The sequence below is a fragment of the Zootermopsis nevadensis genome, unplaced genomic scaffold, assembly GCF_977971745.1.
Source record: "Zootermopsis nevadensis isolate Lab colony 2312 unplaced genomic scaffold, Znev_1.0 Znev_ptg000058l, whole genome shotgun sequence".
In the NCBI taxonomy this organism is placed as follows: domain Eukaryota; kingdom Metazoa; phylum Arthropoda; class Insecta; order Blattodea; family Termopsidae; genus Zootermopsis; species Zootermopsis nevadensis.
Genome location: NW_028259189.1, coordinates 570,167 through 585,293, shown reverse-complemented (window position 1 = coordinate 585,293; position 15,127 = coordinate 570,167). Strand labels below are relative to the sequence as shown.

The following is a 15,127-nucleotide window of genomic DNA, read 5'->3' as shown; positions in this document are numbered from 1 at the left end:
GTGGCTTACGCAGTTTAATTAGAGAATATAATTCGGGCTTACACATTCCGTCACTGAAAGGAATGCTACGATCTGAAAGCCAGTCGATCATAGCACTTTTTCGAGATGAAGAAGTTGGAGCCGGATTAAGTTGTACGTTATGGTAAGCTGCATTGTCCACTACTAATACCGAATTTGGTGGAAGGTTTGGAATTAACTTCGTTTTGAGCCATCTTTCATAGTTGTCAAAATTCATATCATGATGATAATCTCCAGATTTTGTCCCCGATTTAAACATTAACAAAGCATTTGGAATGAAGCCATTTTCATTGCCAGCGTGTACGATGATGACTCGCTGTCCTTTGGAGACGGGTGCAAGTAGACCTGCATTTGTACCATCACCCCAGGCATGTCCTTTCGTGTGTGAGGAGTGAATGTACGTTTCGTCCATTTAGATAATAGGTCGCCCCTCATTTCTGTAACGACTTATATTTCTCAAATAAGACAGTCTTGCTGCACGAATATCATCCTTTTCGATGAGAACTTTCCTATTACTTTCCGATTTCCTCCACCTGAAGCCTAAATTTCTAATTATTTTCCAAAGAGCCCACTTCCCGCCACTGAAGTTAATCTTTTTCTTAATTACTGCCAACAACGATTTTAAAGTAGGACGCTCGCCTTGTGTAGTGTGAAATTCGTTAATCGTTCTTCGAATTACACACTTGTCAAAATCATCTACATCTGTTTTAATTTTCCTTCTTGGCCGTTTCTTGTGAGGTGTGCTGAATTCTTTTCCCACTCGTTTATTATGTTCGTACTCTTTCAGAATGCGTTTCAGAGTACTTATAGACACACCAGTAGCTTCAGAAACACGATTTTGTATTTGATTAACGTTAATCACATTGCCGCTGTCCGCTTCTTTCTTCATAAAACTGTAAACACTTATCACCATTTCTCTACTTTGGCTGTGTATTACTTTACGTCCCCCTATTTTCTTTACACCTCTGCCCACGCTTTGCATTCTGTTCGTGCTGAGTAGAAACAGCGATGAATATGAAATGCCTATTAAAAATGGGTCAATGTTTTTAAAATGGAATTTACCACACGAAGTGAACTCGGCCGCTTCTGCCTTGGAACTGAGCTCTGAGTTCACCCCATCCACTGTTCGGGGTGGAAATGCACTGCACATCTCAAGGCCATAGCTCATGTCCTAGCAAACAGCCTATAACAAGCTTTGGGAATGAACACTCTTGGTTGAGAGATTTCAATTTTCTACTACGATTGATATTATGGCAGTCCAGAGCCCAAGCAGTCAAGAGCACCCGGATCGAACCCGAGCTCCGTTAAGTTAATGTCACTGCATTAGTCCGATGGTACCCCATTTCGAATTTCGTCCAAGTGGCTGTTGATTGACTCCAGGTGGATGGCAGAGGTAGGGTCGACGTCCCACAGGGGCAATAATTTAGAAGTTTCCAGCTTTGTGGGCGGTCAGGCTACTTGACGTTTTTTTTGTCTGTCTGCACTAAAAGTTTCAGGACGAAACTCAAGAGAGTGAAACAGAGGCACGCAGGTCACGACCCTCAGTCCACGTTCCTCCATAAAAAACTATGGGCAAAATCAGGGTTTTGTATATTCTTAATTGTACAATTTTAGATAGAGAAAAGGTTCTGAACTGAAAGGAATCTACTTTTAGGTTATGTTATGGTCCAACCGTCAGTCCGCACTACCTCGGCTGGAAAGGGAACAATGATCCAAGATAGCTTCCTGCAGAATGGCCAACTTCGCAATATCAAATCACCGAAAAACCGTAAATGATTATCTACGTTGTGCCTTATGTATTAATGGCCTCATAGCAACCACCAGAGTTTGGGAGTTCCATAAAATTAATTCTAGACTCTACGGAAACACACTGACACACCTATCAATCAATTTAAGTACTACTACGACCACCACAGCTACCTGAAAGCTAAATAGATACGCCATCTGTTGAACCATTTTACAGCCTGCACGGTTTTTCGGTGATTTGATATTGCGAAGTTGGCCACTTTGCAGGAAGCCATCTTGGATCATTGTTCCGTTTTCAGCCGAGGTAGTGCGGACTGATGGTTGGACCATAACATAACCTAAAAGTAGATTCCTTTCAGTTCAGAACCTTTTCTCTATATAAAATTGTACAATTAAGAATATACAAAACCCTGATTTTGCCCATAGTTTTTTATGGAGGAACGTGGACTGAGGGTGTTTGAGAACAGTGAGATGAAATGCTAGGAGGCTGGAGAAAGTTACACAATGAGAAGAGATGGGCAGGGCATGTAGCCCCCATTTAAAAGACACACGGGGTTTTGGTAGGCAAACCAACTGGAAAGAGACAACCAGAAGATCTAGACGAGAATGGAATGGCATGTACTGGATTCATCTGGCTCAAGATTGGGGCCAGTGGCAGGCCCTTGTGAACATGGTAATGAACCTTAAGGTTCTATAAAATGTTTGGAATTTCTTGAGTGACTGGATAAATGTTGTCTTCTCAGGAAGGACTCATCTTTTTGGAAGAGGAGGGCTATGTGACATGTCCAAAGTTGCTGCCAAAAGTACCTAATGGAGAAGTCCAGGAAGATTTTAAGGAGAAATGTAAGTAAATTATTTATTGATGTATTTGGATTTATAAAAGAGAACCATGAGAGTGGCAGAACTTTTTTTTACAACATTATTGCCTCTGTAAGTGAATGATTCATAAAAACATGAAAATATTTAGTGCTTTTCACAAAAGTGAATGAAGCAGCTCTCCATCATCCAATGTTCATGTAGTGTATCAATCAGACTACAAATGTAACAGTGAATTATGTGGCACTCTTGGTTAAGGTCGATATTTAAGTTATTATACAAAAGCTGTTCCTTTTAAGGTTCATCCTCCCCCTGCTCAGGGTGCTCTGTACTCTCGAAATGTCGGTGTTTACTCCAGTAAACTACCTTACACGGCTGGTAGCCCTAGAAGAATTCATTATAGGCCATAGTCAATAAAATCATGAAAATAAGTACCTAATTTATATTCATGATATCTTTTCAATTATCTTAACTTTTAAAATTGTTTTCCTGTGATAGCATAATAGCATAGCAATTCAAGTAAAAGATTTTGTGAAATAATGTTGGCATCTATCACCACAAAAGCAAAAGCTAAACCCACACCACATTAGAAACTTCAAATAATAGATCCACTGAATTTGAAATGGCTTTGAAGACAATTTATCATTCTTGAATAACACAGTTTTAAAACTATAAGAATCAGAATATGGGAAACAGTATAAAAAACATGCCTGTTTCCAAACTTTTTTCTTTTCTGAAGAATTACAGACATCTTAAGCAACTATAATGGATATGTAAGATTTGAGGTTTTCACAGCGGTGAGTATGAAGATTTCTGTCTTCTGGGTTGTTGCACTGTATAGTCTGGTCGATGTTAACCAACGTTTCAGAGGTTATGCTGCTTCCGTCATCAGGGCGATGAATATGCCAATAGGGTGTGTGGGGCTAGGTTTATAGGTGCCGGAATGTGAATGGTGTAGCCTGCCCCGAGCCAATGGGATATAATGGATATTTTACAGGATCAAAAGTGTTTTTCATGCAGCAAGTTGAACACAAATTGCCAAGTAGACATTCATTGATGCAAGAATATTATTAGCAGAAATTGCAGAGATAAATGGAGTACAAGGTTGACTCATGCTGTCATTTTATGACTTGAAAATCAATGGACTGATTTTGATCAACTTTTGTACTGAAGGCACAAATTTGTCGAAGAATCCAAAATGTCCTAAAGATGAGTTTGAATAATAAAACCATTTTGATTAATTGCTATTTATAACAGAGGAAACATGCCAAAATCATTGCTCTTTCTAACCTGGAGAAGCAAATACAAAGGAATGTTTCCTGGTGTCACTTTCCTTGCCGCCTTCTTCCGGAATAACTAACCAGAAGGACACGTCGACTTCAGATGTAGATTCAGTTACACACGAGGTAATGGTAATGAGTAATAAAGGACCTCGACAAAGTTTTTGTATTTCAGTATTTTTCTGAATTATCTGATAAGTTATTTCCAAAAGCAACTAACATATTAGTTTTGCTGTATTTGGTGCAAGTAATAGTGCCCCAACAACAGAAATAACTAATTTTTTTCATCCATCTTGTTTTAGTTTCTTGGGAGAAATTTGGCCTACGAGATAAATAAAATTTTATGTAATAACTTATGAATCAACCTTTCTATCAGACAATGATATTTTTCTTTTTACCCAATTGGCATTGGTAACCCATTCCATTAGGTAAAGGTAAATGTAAAATTGTCTCTTTGCATAAGAATCATGGTTTGAAGGTGTCTAGAAGAAGGGATGTAACACTCAATGCACCCTATCTCAGCAGTGGATGGAAGTGAGTGATCAGCTTCATGCTCCAGCTGATTTATACTGTGAAAAGAATTCCTGCTGTTTTCATGAATGGAATCCCAGTTACCTTTCTTGCCCAGCGTAATTTTATCCAGGCTCCTACTTTGAGATATGGGGGTCGGTGTATATAGTTGCTTTACTGTATTATTCAGTAGCTTTCAAGGAGCTTTATCACAGCATCTTCACGACAATGTTGCATTGGAACATAGATCTCTTTGTCATGACCTACCCTTCTGTTCTGCAATTGTATTATAATGACGAAATTTCAGTGTTTTAATTTAATTTGCATTTAAGGTGGCTTTCCTGTTGAATACATGTTTTTTTTTAAATATACAAAGTTAGGAGTTGTGGATTCTTAACCTTAAAACTTCCTACTATTCATCAAGCATGTCTGTTTCTTCCTGATGCTTTCAATGAATCTGGACAAATCTTTACACTTTGGTGACTAATTGCATGTGGTAAGTTCAAATGGTGTGTGTTACTAGTAAGTAAATACAAGTAAAAATCCAACTTCGTGGCAGGTTAGGTGAGTTAGTTCAATTGAAATAGTTTCACAGGCTTAGTAAAAGTAAATAAACCCCCAAAAACAACAACAGGTAAATGTGGTCATCAACTGCAAGAATATTTCCGATATTTCTTTCATACCCTTTATGATATTTACAAGTTATCTTGGGCTAGGAATTCAATAGCAATGTTTGACAAAGAAAGAAAAAAATTATGGTCATTACCCATACAAGACCTTAAATTCGTGGCAAGGCTGTTTAACCGCGCTAATGAGTTGTAAAGAGAAGGACACATCTTTACATGGTCCGCGGCAATGCTCTGGTGAGTAATTCATAGTGACATAACTAATGGTCTGAAACAGAAAATGTGCTATTATGGTACAAAAATTAGGTTAAAGTTTTTTAATTTTTGTTTTTAAATATAATTTGATGTCTTGATTGTTCCGAACATTATCTGGGGATGAACCAACTTTAAACCAGCCAATCAAGCAACTAATCGTTCAAATATTAGGGGTGAGAAGGATGTTTTTTAGCATGAATTATCCTAGAAAATGTTTAATTGTTCTGGACCCAAATCATGTAGGCAGGTAACTTTAAGCTTTAGATTCTTGGTTAATATACAGACACTTTAAAATGTGAAGTCATTAACATTTTATGTGTGTCACCATATACAAAGATGTGATTTGACATACCACTGCTGTGTGCTGCATCTGTGAAATCTGAAAGACATTAAAGCCATTTAATGTTAGTTGTGTAGCATATACAGGTCATAAAACTGCAGCAAATTATCTTTGTTGGGTATGGTGACAGTTCTACAAACCTTTGAAAAACATCGTTTTTACCATTATGTGTCTAGTTTTGAAGGAACATCCAATTTCAAATTGTTGTTTTTATTCCTGTTAGTGTATACAGTGACTAGATTCTTCACCGTTTTTGTTAACCATAAAACAGGCTTTATTTGGCATGCAGAAGATTTCCATTCATTTATACACACATTGAAGACGGTTATTCCTGCCAGCATCTGTGCAAATAATCTTGCTGACCCTTGTGTCCTGCATTAAACATACTGTTCACGGTATGTGGAACACTGCGGTAATGAAGAATTAGTTATTAAGAGTTAATTTTTTCTGCATCATGCAGTTCACCAGTTGTCTTCAAATGTATTCTCTGACAGTATACAGGTAGCATCCTTAACTAGAAACAATGAACTGTGATAATTTATTGGATTAGTGTGTAAGCTTGGAGCCATTTTTGCTGGAAATCTGAGAATGAGTGGTCTCATTTTAAACATTTTTATTGAGAAAATAAACAGAACTAGGGGAGTACAGTTCTCACCACATGAAACAGCAAATTAGGAAGTTTTTTTCCACTTCACTGTACTTCAACTTTGAGCTCTCTTTGTTACTCGCACAATATAAATCTGGTATTCAAAAGACTGGAAAGTGTTGGCACAAATTTCAACATAATGGATGATGCAGTTTTTCACATCTTGCAAACAAGTGATTTGTGTGCAGTACACCTGGTCATTTGTATGCCCCTAAAGGAAGAAATCCATCGATGTTAATTCCGGCGAACTTGCAGGTCATGCACCTCTTCTATTCTATCTTGCAGGAAATGTTGTGAGTTGCTGTTTCATGCCGTGAAGACTGAATGCTCCTAGCTCTGTTTATTTTCTCAATAAAAATGTTATAATTGTGTGCACTCTTTCTTGGACAACCTATATATTGACTAACACCTCTGTTGCTGATAATTTTATCAAAAGATAGATTTCATATTATTGGTGCATTTATATATTTTGTTGACATGTCATTTGTACAGTGAAGATCCTCATCTCAAACATAAGGACCTGTTACATGACCAGACAGTTGGTCTGTGATGTGTTAAAATTATGAGAAGAAAAATATTTTATGATGCAGTCAATTAAGAGCAGTATGTGAATATTATTTCACAATCCTTCCATCAGAAATTAAATGAAGGTACATCCAGCAGACCTACTTCTGAGTAATAACACCTTTTCACTTGTCTCATATTCTGACTCCTCCCTCATTTGACATTGTCATTACTTTGTGATTGATGAGAGTGTGATGTGTTGATGTGTTGCAAAGTCTGATCTAACATGTAAACGATCTGTTTTCATTTAAGATGCCAGCATCTTAGTGTAGAATACATTCACAAAGACGTCAGAGCTCACATATTGTTAAAAACGTTTATGAAGTTAGGATGAGGGAAGCAGAAAGGGAAATTAATGAAGTGACTGTCAAAATTTTATAATTAATTACAGCAAATGCAAACAAGAGTCCAAACAATGGAGATCCATAGAAGGTCCCTTAGAAGGATTATAAAATGAGCAGAACATAAGAAACAATGAAATTCATTTGGGCTCCTATAAATAAGCATAATGTCCCAAAGATAAAGATAAACAAAAAAATGTCCATCTACAGGTTTGCAGTAGGATTTTGATAAGCTGTTTAAATGTGTTACTAATTGAGGAGATTTCAAGTTCCGTACTTTTGTTGCAGTGTGTATAGGCATCTCTATAAGAATTAAGCTTCAATAACTCTCACCTCAATAAGAGTGGGAAGTCAACAGAATCATCAGAACAGTAGTCCTTTTTCTGGTTATGAATTCAATTACTTAAATTTTTCTATGACTTTTTGTTTTGTCTTCTCAGTATTTCTGACTTCTTTGCCTGAAAACAAATATTCTGATAATATTTCTTGTTTGTCAGCTCATACCATAAATTGGAAAGTTTTATGCAAATTCAAAACCCAAGGAGAGGGGAATGTCCCTCTACCACTCATTTAATTATGAGTATAAGACAATATAGTGATGAAAACCAGCAAAGAAATGTACTTTTTGCAAATTATATGATTATAATACCTATGGCATGCATTAGTTTTTGCTTTGATGTAGTGTGTCATAGACCACATCTATCTACCGGCATCTCTATGTGTTTGAGTTATTTGGAGATGGAAGGTCTAATAGGATTAACTGAATGAATGTGTACCTCGAGGATAATGACTAAAGAAGAACGATTTGAATTCAGCGCGCTCTGTTCGCACTGACATCTCTGGTGAGCGCATACTAACCGTCCAGAGCTATTATGGCGGTCTGAGTGGAATCGTTTGTGTATGGTGAAGAAAAATTTCGTTGTAGGCGCATGTTTTCTAAGTTTTAAAGTTAGAAGATTGCACGGTAAGTGTAACTGAGTGTTCGTTATTCATAATAAAAGTGATTAGATTTAAAAGTACAAATATATATGTCTATCCTGAATCTGCTGTCTTGTAACATATATTTTGTGGTTATGTTTTGTGATTACACATTAAAATACTTAAAATTAACATACAAAATACGGTGAATAAGTAAATTCACCTGTTAAGTAAAAGCGTTAACTTGTCTTGGGTTTTGTATAAGGTGGTATTACCCCAGGCACATGGCAGAATTACTCTGTATGCCGGGGGAATTCCGTCAAATGTGTTTTCGCAAAATTCTGTCAAATAATCAAACGTATAGCAGAAATGATGCTGACCACTCACCCCCGTCTATTGCCGATATCTTCCCCTCCCCCAAACGCCTATATGGTGCATAGTGGAACTACTTTAATTCTACATTTTAGAGCAGAAATTATTACAAAATTCTCTATGTGTTGTCTTCATGATGAATTACTCTCTAAAATTAAGCGTTTACCTAATGTAAACAATGTTCATAAAGAAAGTGAATTAAATTTTCCTTTAAGGTGATGTGATTCCCCCACTCTGACTAACCTTCTGTATGTAGGTGGTAAGTACAATTAGCATTTCCAGCTTATAAAACACCTGATTTCTGAGCCGTTAAGCAGTGGCTGTTACTGAAGCAAGATGATAGCAGCCCAACACGAGTTCACTATCATTTTCTTCTTATTCTTATTCTTGACTGTATACAAACCTTAACAATTATGAATAGCTGAATCTAACTATAAATTCATAAACCCAGCCAAGTCTTTGTTGATGTTGCATAAGATTCTTTTATCAGAATTATTGGAGATCTTTTCTTTTTTTCAAGAATTCATAACAAATGGCTGAAGAAAATTATAAAAGGCACAGATTTTCTTATCCTTAAACTAAGGCAATCAAAAATGTTTTTTCCAACAGTATCGATCTTTCTGTGACGGTTCGCTGCATTCTTGAAGCCTTCTCAGAACAGTGGTCTGGCAAAAGCAAAGTGTTTCCGATTCTTAATCATTACCCTGTTATTTTATCACTAATCCTGTGCATAACGTTATGAATGATTCATGACTAATTACAGGGGGCGTAAATCAAGATCCTGAGTGACACTCTTCAGCATCATGGATGTTTTCAAGGACATAATCACTAAGACCTAGAAAGAGACAGGAATACACATTAAGCTGGATGTTAGAGAAAGAGGTTGTGAGGGTAGGTGATGGACTGAACTGGCTCTGTGCTGCTTCCGTTGACAATCTTGAGTGCTAGCAATCCTCAGTGTTCCTCTTCTAGTACCACAGCTAGTGAGTAGCATCTCTGTGTCTCAAGCCCTGTCACACGTAACTCATGTAAAATGTTATGTCAGCAGGGTAAACTAACATACTCCATCTGCGGTTTTCCACAGTACTTGGCCCCTGAAGCAATGAGGGGACAGGGCTCAGGGCAAAGCATGGTAATTATTTCATTCCACGAGGATGTAAAATTAATGATACAGTTTAATTTAACTGAACCACCAGTGGTTTCTGTATCTGGTGTAGTTGCCTGTTTGATATCTGGTGGATTGGCTAATGCATATTTGTCTGTCCGTCCAGATTGAAGAACCTGAGATCAGATTTTCATTATATTTGTTAATAATGCGGACTCATTTGCTGAGGGCATCAATGCCAAATGTAAATACAGAATGATTTTGTAATATCAATATAAGAGTAAAGTTAAGAAAGTGACTTTTAATGTACGAATAAGAAATATACAAGAAAAACCAAGGAAAACTCAGCGTAGTTTATGTCAGGCTACAATACTTGATTTACAAAGAAAGCAACTGTTTGCTCTTAGAAATGTTCAAGTTAACATCGGATGCAAGAAATAAACAACTCTGCTTGATTTTATTCTTAATTTTTCTGTTTCCGGAGGTCGTTGTGAGCGTCTGTGATGGAAGGTGTGAAGAAATGAAACTGGCTCGTTTCAGACGTCCTAATTTGGATTAGTTTGCCCCTAACGAAGACCCAGTTAATATATGTCTGTTTTAATGCCAGTGAAGTAGGTGCATTTACATGTGGAGAGTTAACTTTAGGAAAGAAAACAAAATGCAGGCGGAAAACTACCTGATAGCCAACAGGAAATGAGTAATTATGGTTATACAGGGAATAAGCAATGTGTGGGACAGGGAAGGAAATGGTTCCCAAAGTGAAAAACACTAAAAACAATATTTGCTTCTTTGGAAACCTAAATTAAAATAGCCAATTATCATGAAAGTGAGAAAACTGAGAAACTCTCTTTGGAATGTAATTTGAGATGAATCTTTCTAATGGGAGAGAAATGAATTAAGTCTTCTTTTGCAGTCAAAATCTGAAAACAGATGTGGTTGTGCTTGAACACTTTGTACTGGGAGTGGCAAATCTCGTAGTGAGTGACACCAAATTACGTTCATTTGAGGGAAAAACAAGTGCCGAGGAAAATGAAGAGGCGTCCATTCAACACTAAGTTTTTTTCCACCCACAACTGTTACCATAAAATATAGATGTTTCAGTTCTAAACTGCCTTCTTCATGGATCTAATACATTAGAGTCCTGATTATCAAATCTAAACAGGATGTAAGGATGATTATATAATTAAAAATGTCAAATAATCCAGAAGCTTGAAGAAAGAGATGAGGGTAGCGCTGCTAACGCCATATTCTTTTGAAATCCAATAATGAAGGCACTCTGAAGAAACTGATTTCACAAAATGTAGAAGGGGCTTGCTCAGGAAGTGTGATTTATTCTGCTACGTACTGAGTTGGCAGCTGGTAAAATGAAACATTCTGAGATGGTACTTGGATAAAATGGAATGTCAGGTAACCGAAGGTCAGATAATTGGGACCGTACTGTATTAATAAGTAAACCCAGTGTGCAGTTTTAAGGCTTTCAGCAATGTTTCTAGGTATTATTTTTTTGAACTTCAGTAAATAAATGAAGAGTGTGGTTTATGTTCCCAGCAGCGGGCTATCCATAGGGTGGGGTGAGTGAAGCATGATATATTTCATGCTGAATAAATTAAGCACTCTGTAGATACAAAATAAACACAGGGCATATTAGTTTAATTGTAGTTATAGGATAGAGACAAGAGTACATGTACAGTTTAAGTAAACTAAAATTTACAGATGCTGATATTATGGAATGGACTCACATAGACTGCTTTACCCAGGCTCTGTGCCCCTCTGGGAATGGCTCCTCCTAATGAAACATCTCGTGTGCAATAATTCTGGAAATACTGGCAGTTACACAGTGGAATTACATTAACAGGCTTAGGAAGAAACTGCAGTACTTGCTGGGAGGTCAGAATTTCAGAAGAAACCTCTCAATATGTGACCAGACAACTTGAAACTTCCCTCCCAGTAAATGTGACATTACAAAGCACAGTTTATATTTACACAGAAGATTTCATTTCATGGTCTTTGTACATACTCTCTTGACAATTGAAGGGTGTTTTTAACTGAGGTGTTCTCGTGTCTGCTTTTCCAGGCTTCAGTTTGCATTAAGCACGCTGTTCCATACCATTAAAGCTTGTGATTTTTACTACAGGACACCACGTGGGATGACATCAGGGCAAAGACGGTACTTCTGCCGTACTTCCTGCTTCTCGATGACAACATTGTCGATGATGATGAAGACCAGTTTGGCGTGGATCCTCACCTTCAGTTAACAGGCGCTCAGTCTCACTTTCAGTGTCAGCACAAGTATTTTGCAACATTTTAGTTTGTGTTGCATGAGAATAAAGTTTATATCTGGTCCTTCTATTACTTTTAGAAAAGGTGCTGAACCTGAGGGCCATGTTGCCTTCATGTTACATAATAATGTAAATGTTGCTGTTCTTATTAGGCCTTGGCTGATATTTGTGCACTGTAACTCTGGTATGGTGCACAAAGTGAGATTCAACATTCACACTGCCTTATTTATTAACTTGCTTAATGCATGAAGGTGGCGGGCATTAGCAAAATAATGGTCATGACTGTGAACTGTAGACTGATATCAGTAACACCTTGAAGTAGAGTCTTTTTTAGAAGCTCAGAATTTACTCAAGTAGTCCAGACATTAGCCACGTCTGACATTTTGTAACATACTAGAACTTTTCCAGTGAGATGCTTCTAGCACCCACCTGCGCTCCAATATATCTGGGCGTCATCTCATTCCCCAGTGATGGGCCACTCAACGTCTTGAAAATGTTTAAACGTACCTTTTAAGAAGGTAGCTGTCCTGTAGGTTATAATGCTGTTATATGGTAGAAGATTACAGACGTTTCAGAGGTGAATTCTACCTCCATCATCAGGGAGATTATGATGGAGGCAGCAAGCACCTCCAAAATGTGGGTAAACTTCCACCACATGATGGCATTACAACCCACAAGAAACACATCTCCATAGTCATTGCTGTGAGAACCTGAAATTATATGTTATTAAATTTATGATGATATATCGGAGTATTAGCGATGTTGATGACTGCAAACTGTTGCAGGACGACATCCATTCAGTGCAAAATTGGTGTCTTCTGAATGGGATGCAACTTAATTTAAGTAAAACGACTGTTATATCATTCACCCGGAAGACAAACAGTATTTATTTTAATTACAAATTGTGTAACAACCTGGTGGCACGCTCCCATTGTGTTAAAGATCTCGGTGTTCTACTGGACTGTAAGCTCTATTTTCACCAGCATATCAACTATATATTCTCACAGAGCTTGAAAATGCTAGGTTTGATTCGGTACATTACTTCTTCCTTCTCCACTGTTGATAGCCTTTTGGTCTTGTACAGTACCTTAGTCCGTTCCAAAATTGAGTATGCTTCCGTTGTTTGGAACTCTATTACTAATACTGATTCCTTTAAATTGGAAAGGATTCAAAGGAAATTTGTAGATCTGTGTTACGCTAGATTCTTTAATGGCGTTTGTGCCTATAATTATGATGAAATATTAGTTAGATTAAATTTCTTATCGTTACATTTAAGGAGGAGGCTTTTGGATGCTCTTTTCCTCGTGAATGTTTTGAAAGGCAAAATTAGTTGCTCATCTGTTGTTGATACAGTTAGTCTCTGCATACCTACTAGGTCTATCAGAGACTATTCTACCTTTACTGTACAACATAATTTCAAGGCCAGTCCCTCTGCCAGATGTGTTTCTGGTGCCAATGCAGTCTGCAGGAGCATCGACATCTTTAACAAAGATCGTGTTTTGCTTACTGAGGTCAGTCAGCTTTTTAAACAATAATCATGGTTTTTTATTGTTTACCTAGTATGACATTTTATTGTGTGTGTTTTTGTCCAATATTAAACTGTTTTTAGTATAATTATTATTTTACTTATCTATAACATTTAGTTTTTTGCTTATGAGTTATTTTGCAATAAATCAATATTGTACAGTTATGTTTTCAGTTCTTTGTTTGTTTGCTTTTGTATTGTAATGTCTGTATTGTTGTTAGTGCTTGGCTGTTATTGGCCTTTTTGGCTGTTGTCAAGCACTTTAATAAATGAATTGAATTGAATAATGTGGACTACGCTGAAGCGAGTGAGGTCTGATGATGGACACTGAGATAGGCTGTATTGAACATTCAGAGTCAGACTCAACACAGAGAGTTGTTTAATTTCCATGAGCTTGGTCTTTGTTTTACAGTGAAGGTACAATTTTTTCATCATGTTTTCAGAGACTTAACATTTGTCTTGTATTATAAACACTGCAGTAAGGACATTTCGGTACATATTAATTTGCCTGCTTGCATTTGACTTCTGTAATATGTATTGCAGAGTTTCTCATTTGTGTCACTGCCTCTGGACGAAATCCACAAGCAGCACCCAACCACAGTGATAACAACCTCCATTAGTTTTTAAGCTTGTATCTGATATATGCGTTGCAAATTATAAAGTTAGGGAATGGAAACTAACAAGCTACTTAGAAGATAAATGGCTACAGGCTTCAACCATATTTAACCAGTATTAGGCTCTACTAAACATTATTATGGAATGGATTATGTGTTGTCTGTCACAGTAACATACATGAATGAACAAAATTATATGATGTTAATTACATTTACAGATTAAGATTAAAGATGCACTTAGGTCATATTTGCAACCTTGAATTTATTCCCAAAAGTATAATTCCATCATGGCAGGCTGTATACATCAACTGACCTTGCACAAAGTTCACAGCTCATGTGGTTAGTTGCCGAGTTCCCAATTTGGGAGCCCGGGTTGAAACCCAAGGCAGTCCATGTAGGATTTATGGTGGGCAAAGTGACACTGGGACACACTCATCTCAGAGATCTTTGGTTCGCTTAGACACTAGATTATTATTGTCCGTTGCTCCGCATTATTTGTGGGCTGTAATATCAGGTTTCTATCGGACACATTTCCAGACAGGCAGTTGCCTTCCTTCACGATAATAACAGTAATGCAGAATGTTGCAGTATTAAAATAAAAATGTTACGCAATTGAAATCAATAATTTAAAATACAGAATGGTCTGTGGATTATATAAAATGTATTGTCATGTGAAATGTGGTTCTGATGTTTCTCCTTTATCAATGCTAAAAGAAAATTTGGGACCAGCTTTACATGGAGCATTAAACGTTTATTATTATGCGGTGACCATTTATTATCGTAATTTATCTTTAATGTTTGCTTATATAAAGTTGTTCCACTGGCCCAGTGTGTGTTGTGATCATCAGCGTTGTACCGATATCCTAGTTCTGTTTTAACTGTGGTGGTATTCTGTGATAATGGGCCAGTTCCTGGTTTCCTGACTCGTGTTCTACCTTAATCCTATAAAATTTTTGCAATAATCATTTGATAGTGCCCATAACAGCCATGTGGAGGGTCACACCCATGCACTGATATATGCAATTCTGCAAGCCCTCCCTCACTGGTAGAGCATGCAGTTTGAATGCACCAGGAAGATGTCGAGCAGTTTACCCAAAGTCTTATAAAGTATTGTCATAAACTACAGTGAATTAAGGGAGTGAATAAAAGACCAGGGAACAGCTGTGTTGCCA

At 37.2% G+C, this 15,127-nt stretch overlaps 1 long non-coding RNA gene across 2 annotated transcripts; it reads left to right on the top strand.

Moving 5' to 3' along the window:
* Positions 1-2,032: 2,032 nt before the first annotated feature.
* Positions 2,033-14,715, top strand: LOC147871349 (uncharacterized). Of its 2 annotated transcripts, XR_015532450.1 has the most exons (3): positions 2,637-8,106; positions 9,196-9,323; positions 11,672-14,715. It is a non-coding gene; the product is annotated as an uncharacterized LOC147871349 (long non-coding RNA). The 2 variants fall into 2 exon arrangements; XR_015532449.1 differs by lacking the exons at positions 2,637-8,106; positions 9,196-9,323 and adding an exon at positions 2,033-2,607.
* Positions 14,716-15,127: the final 412 nt, after the last annotated feature.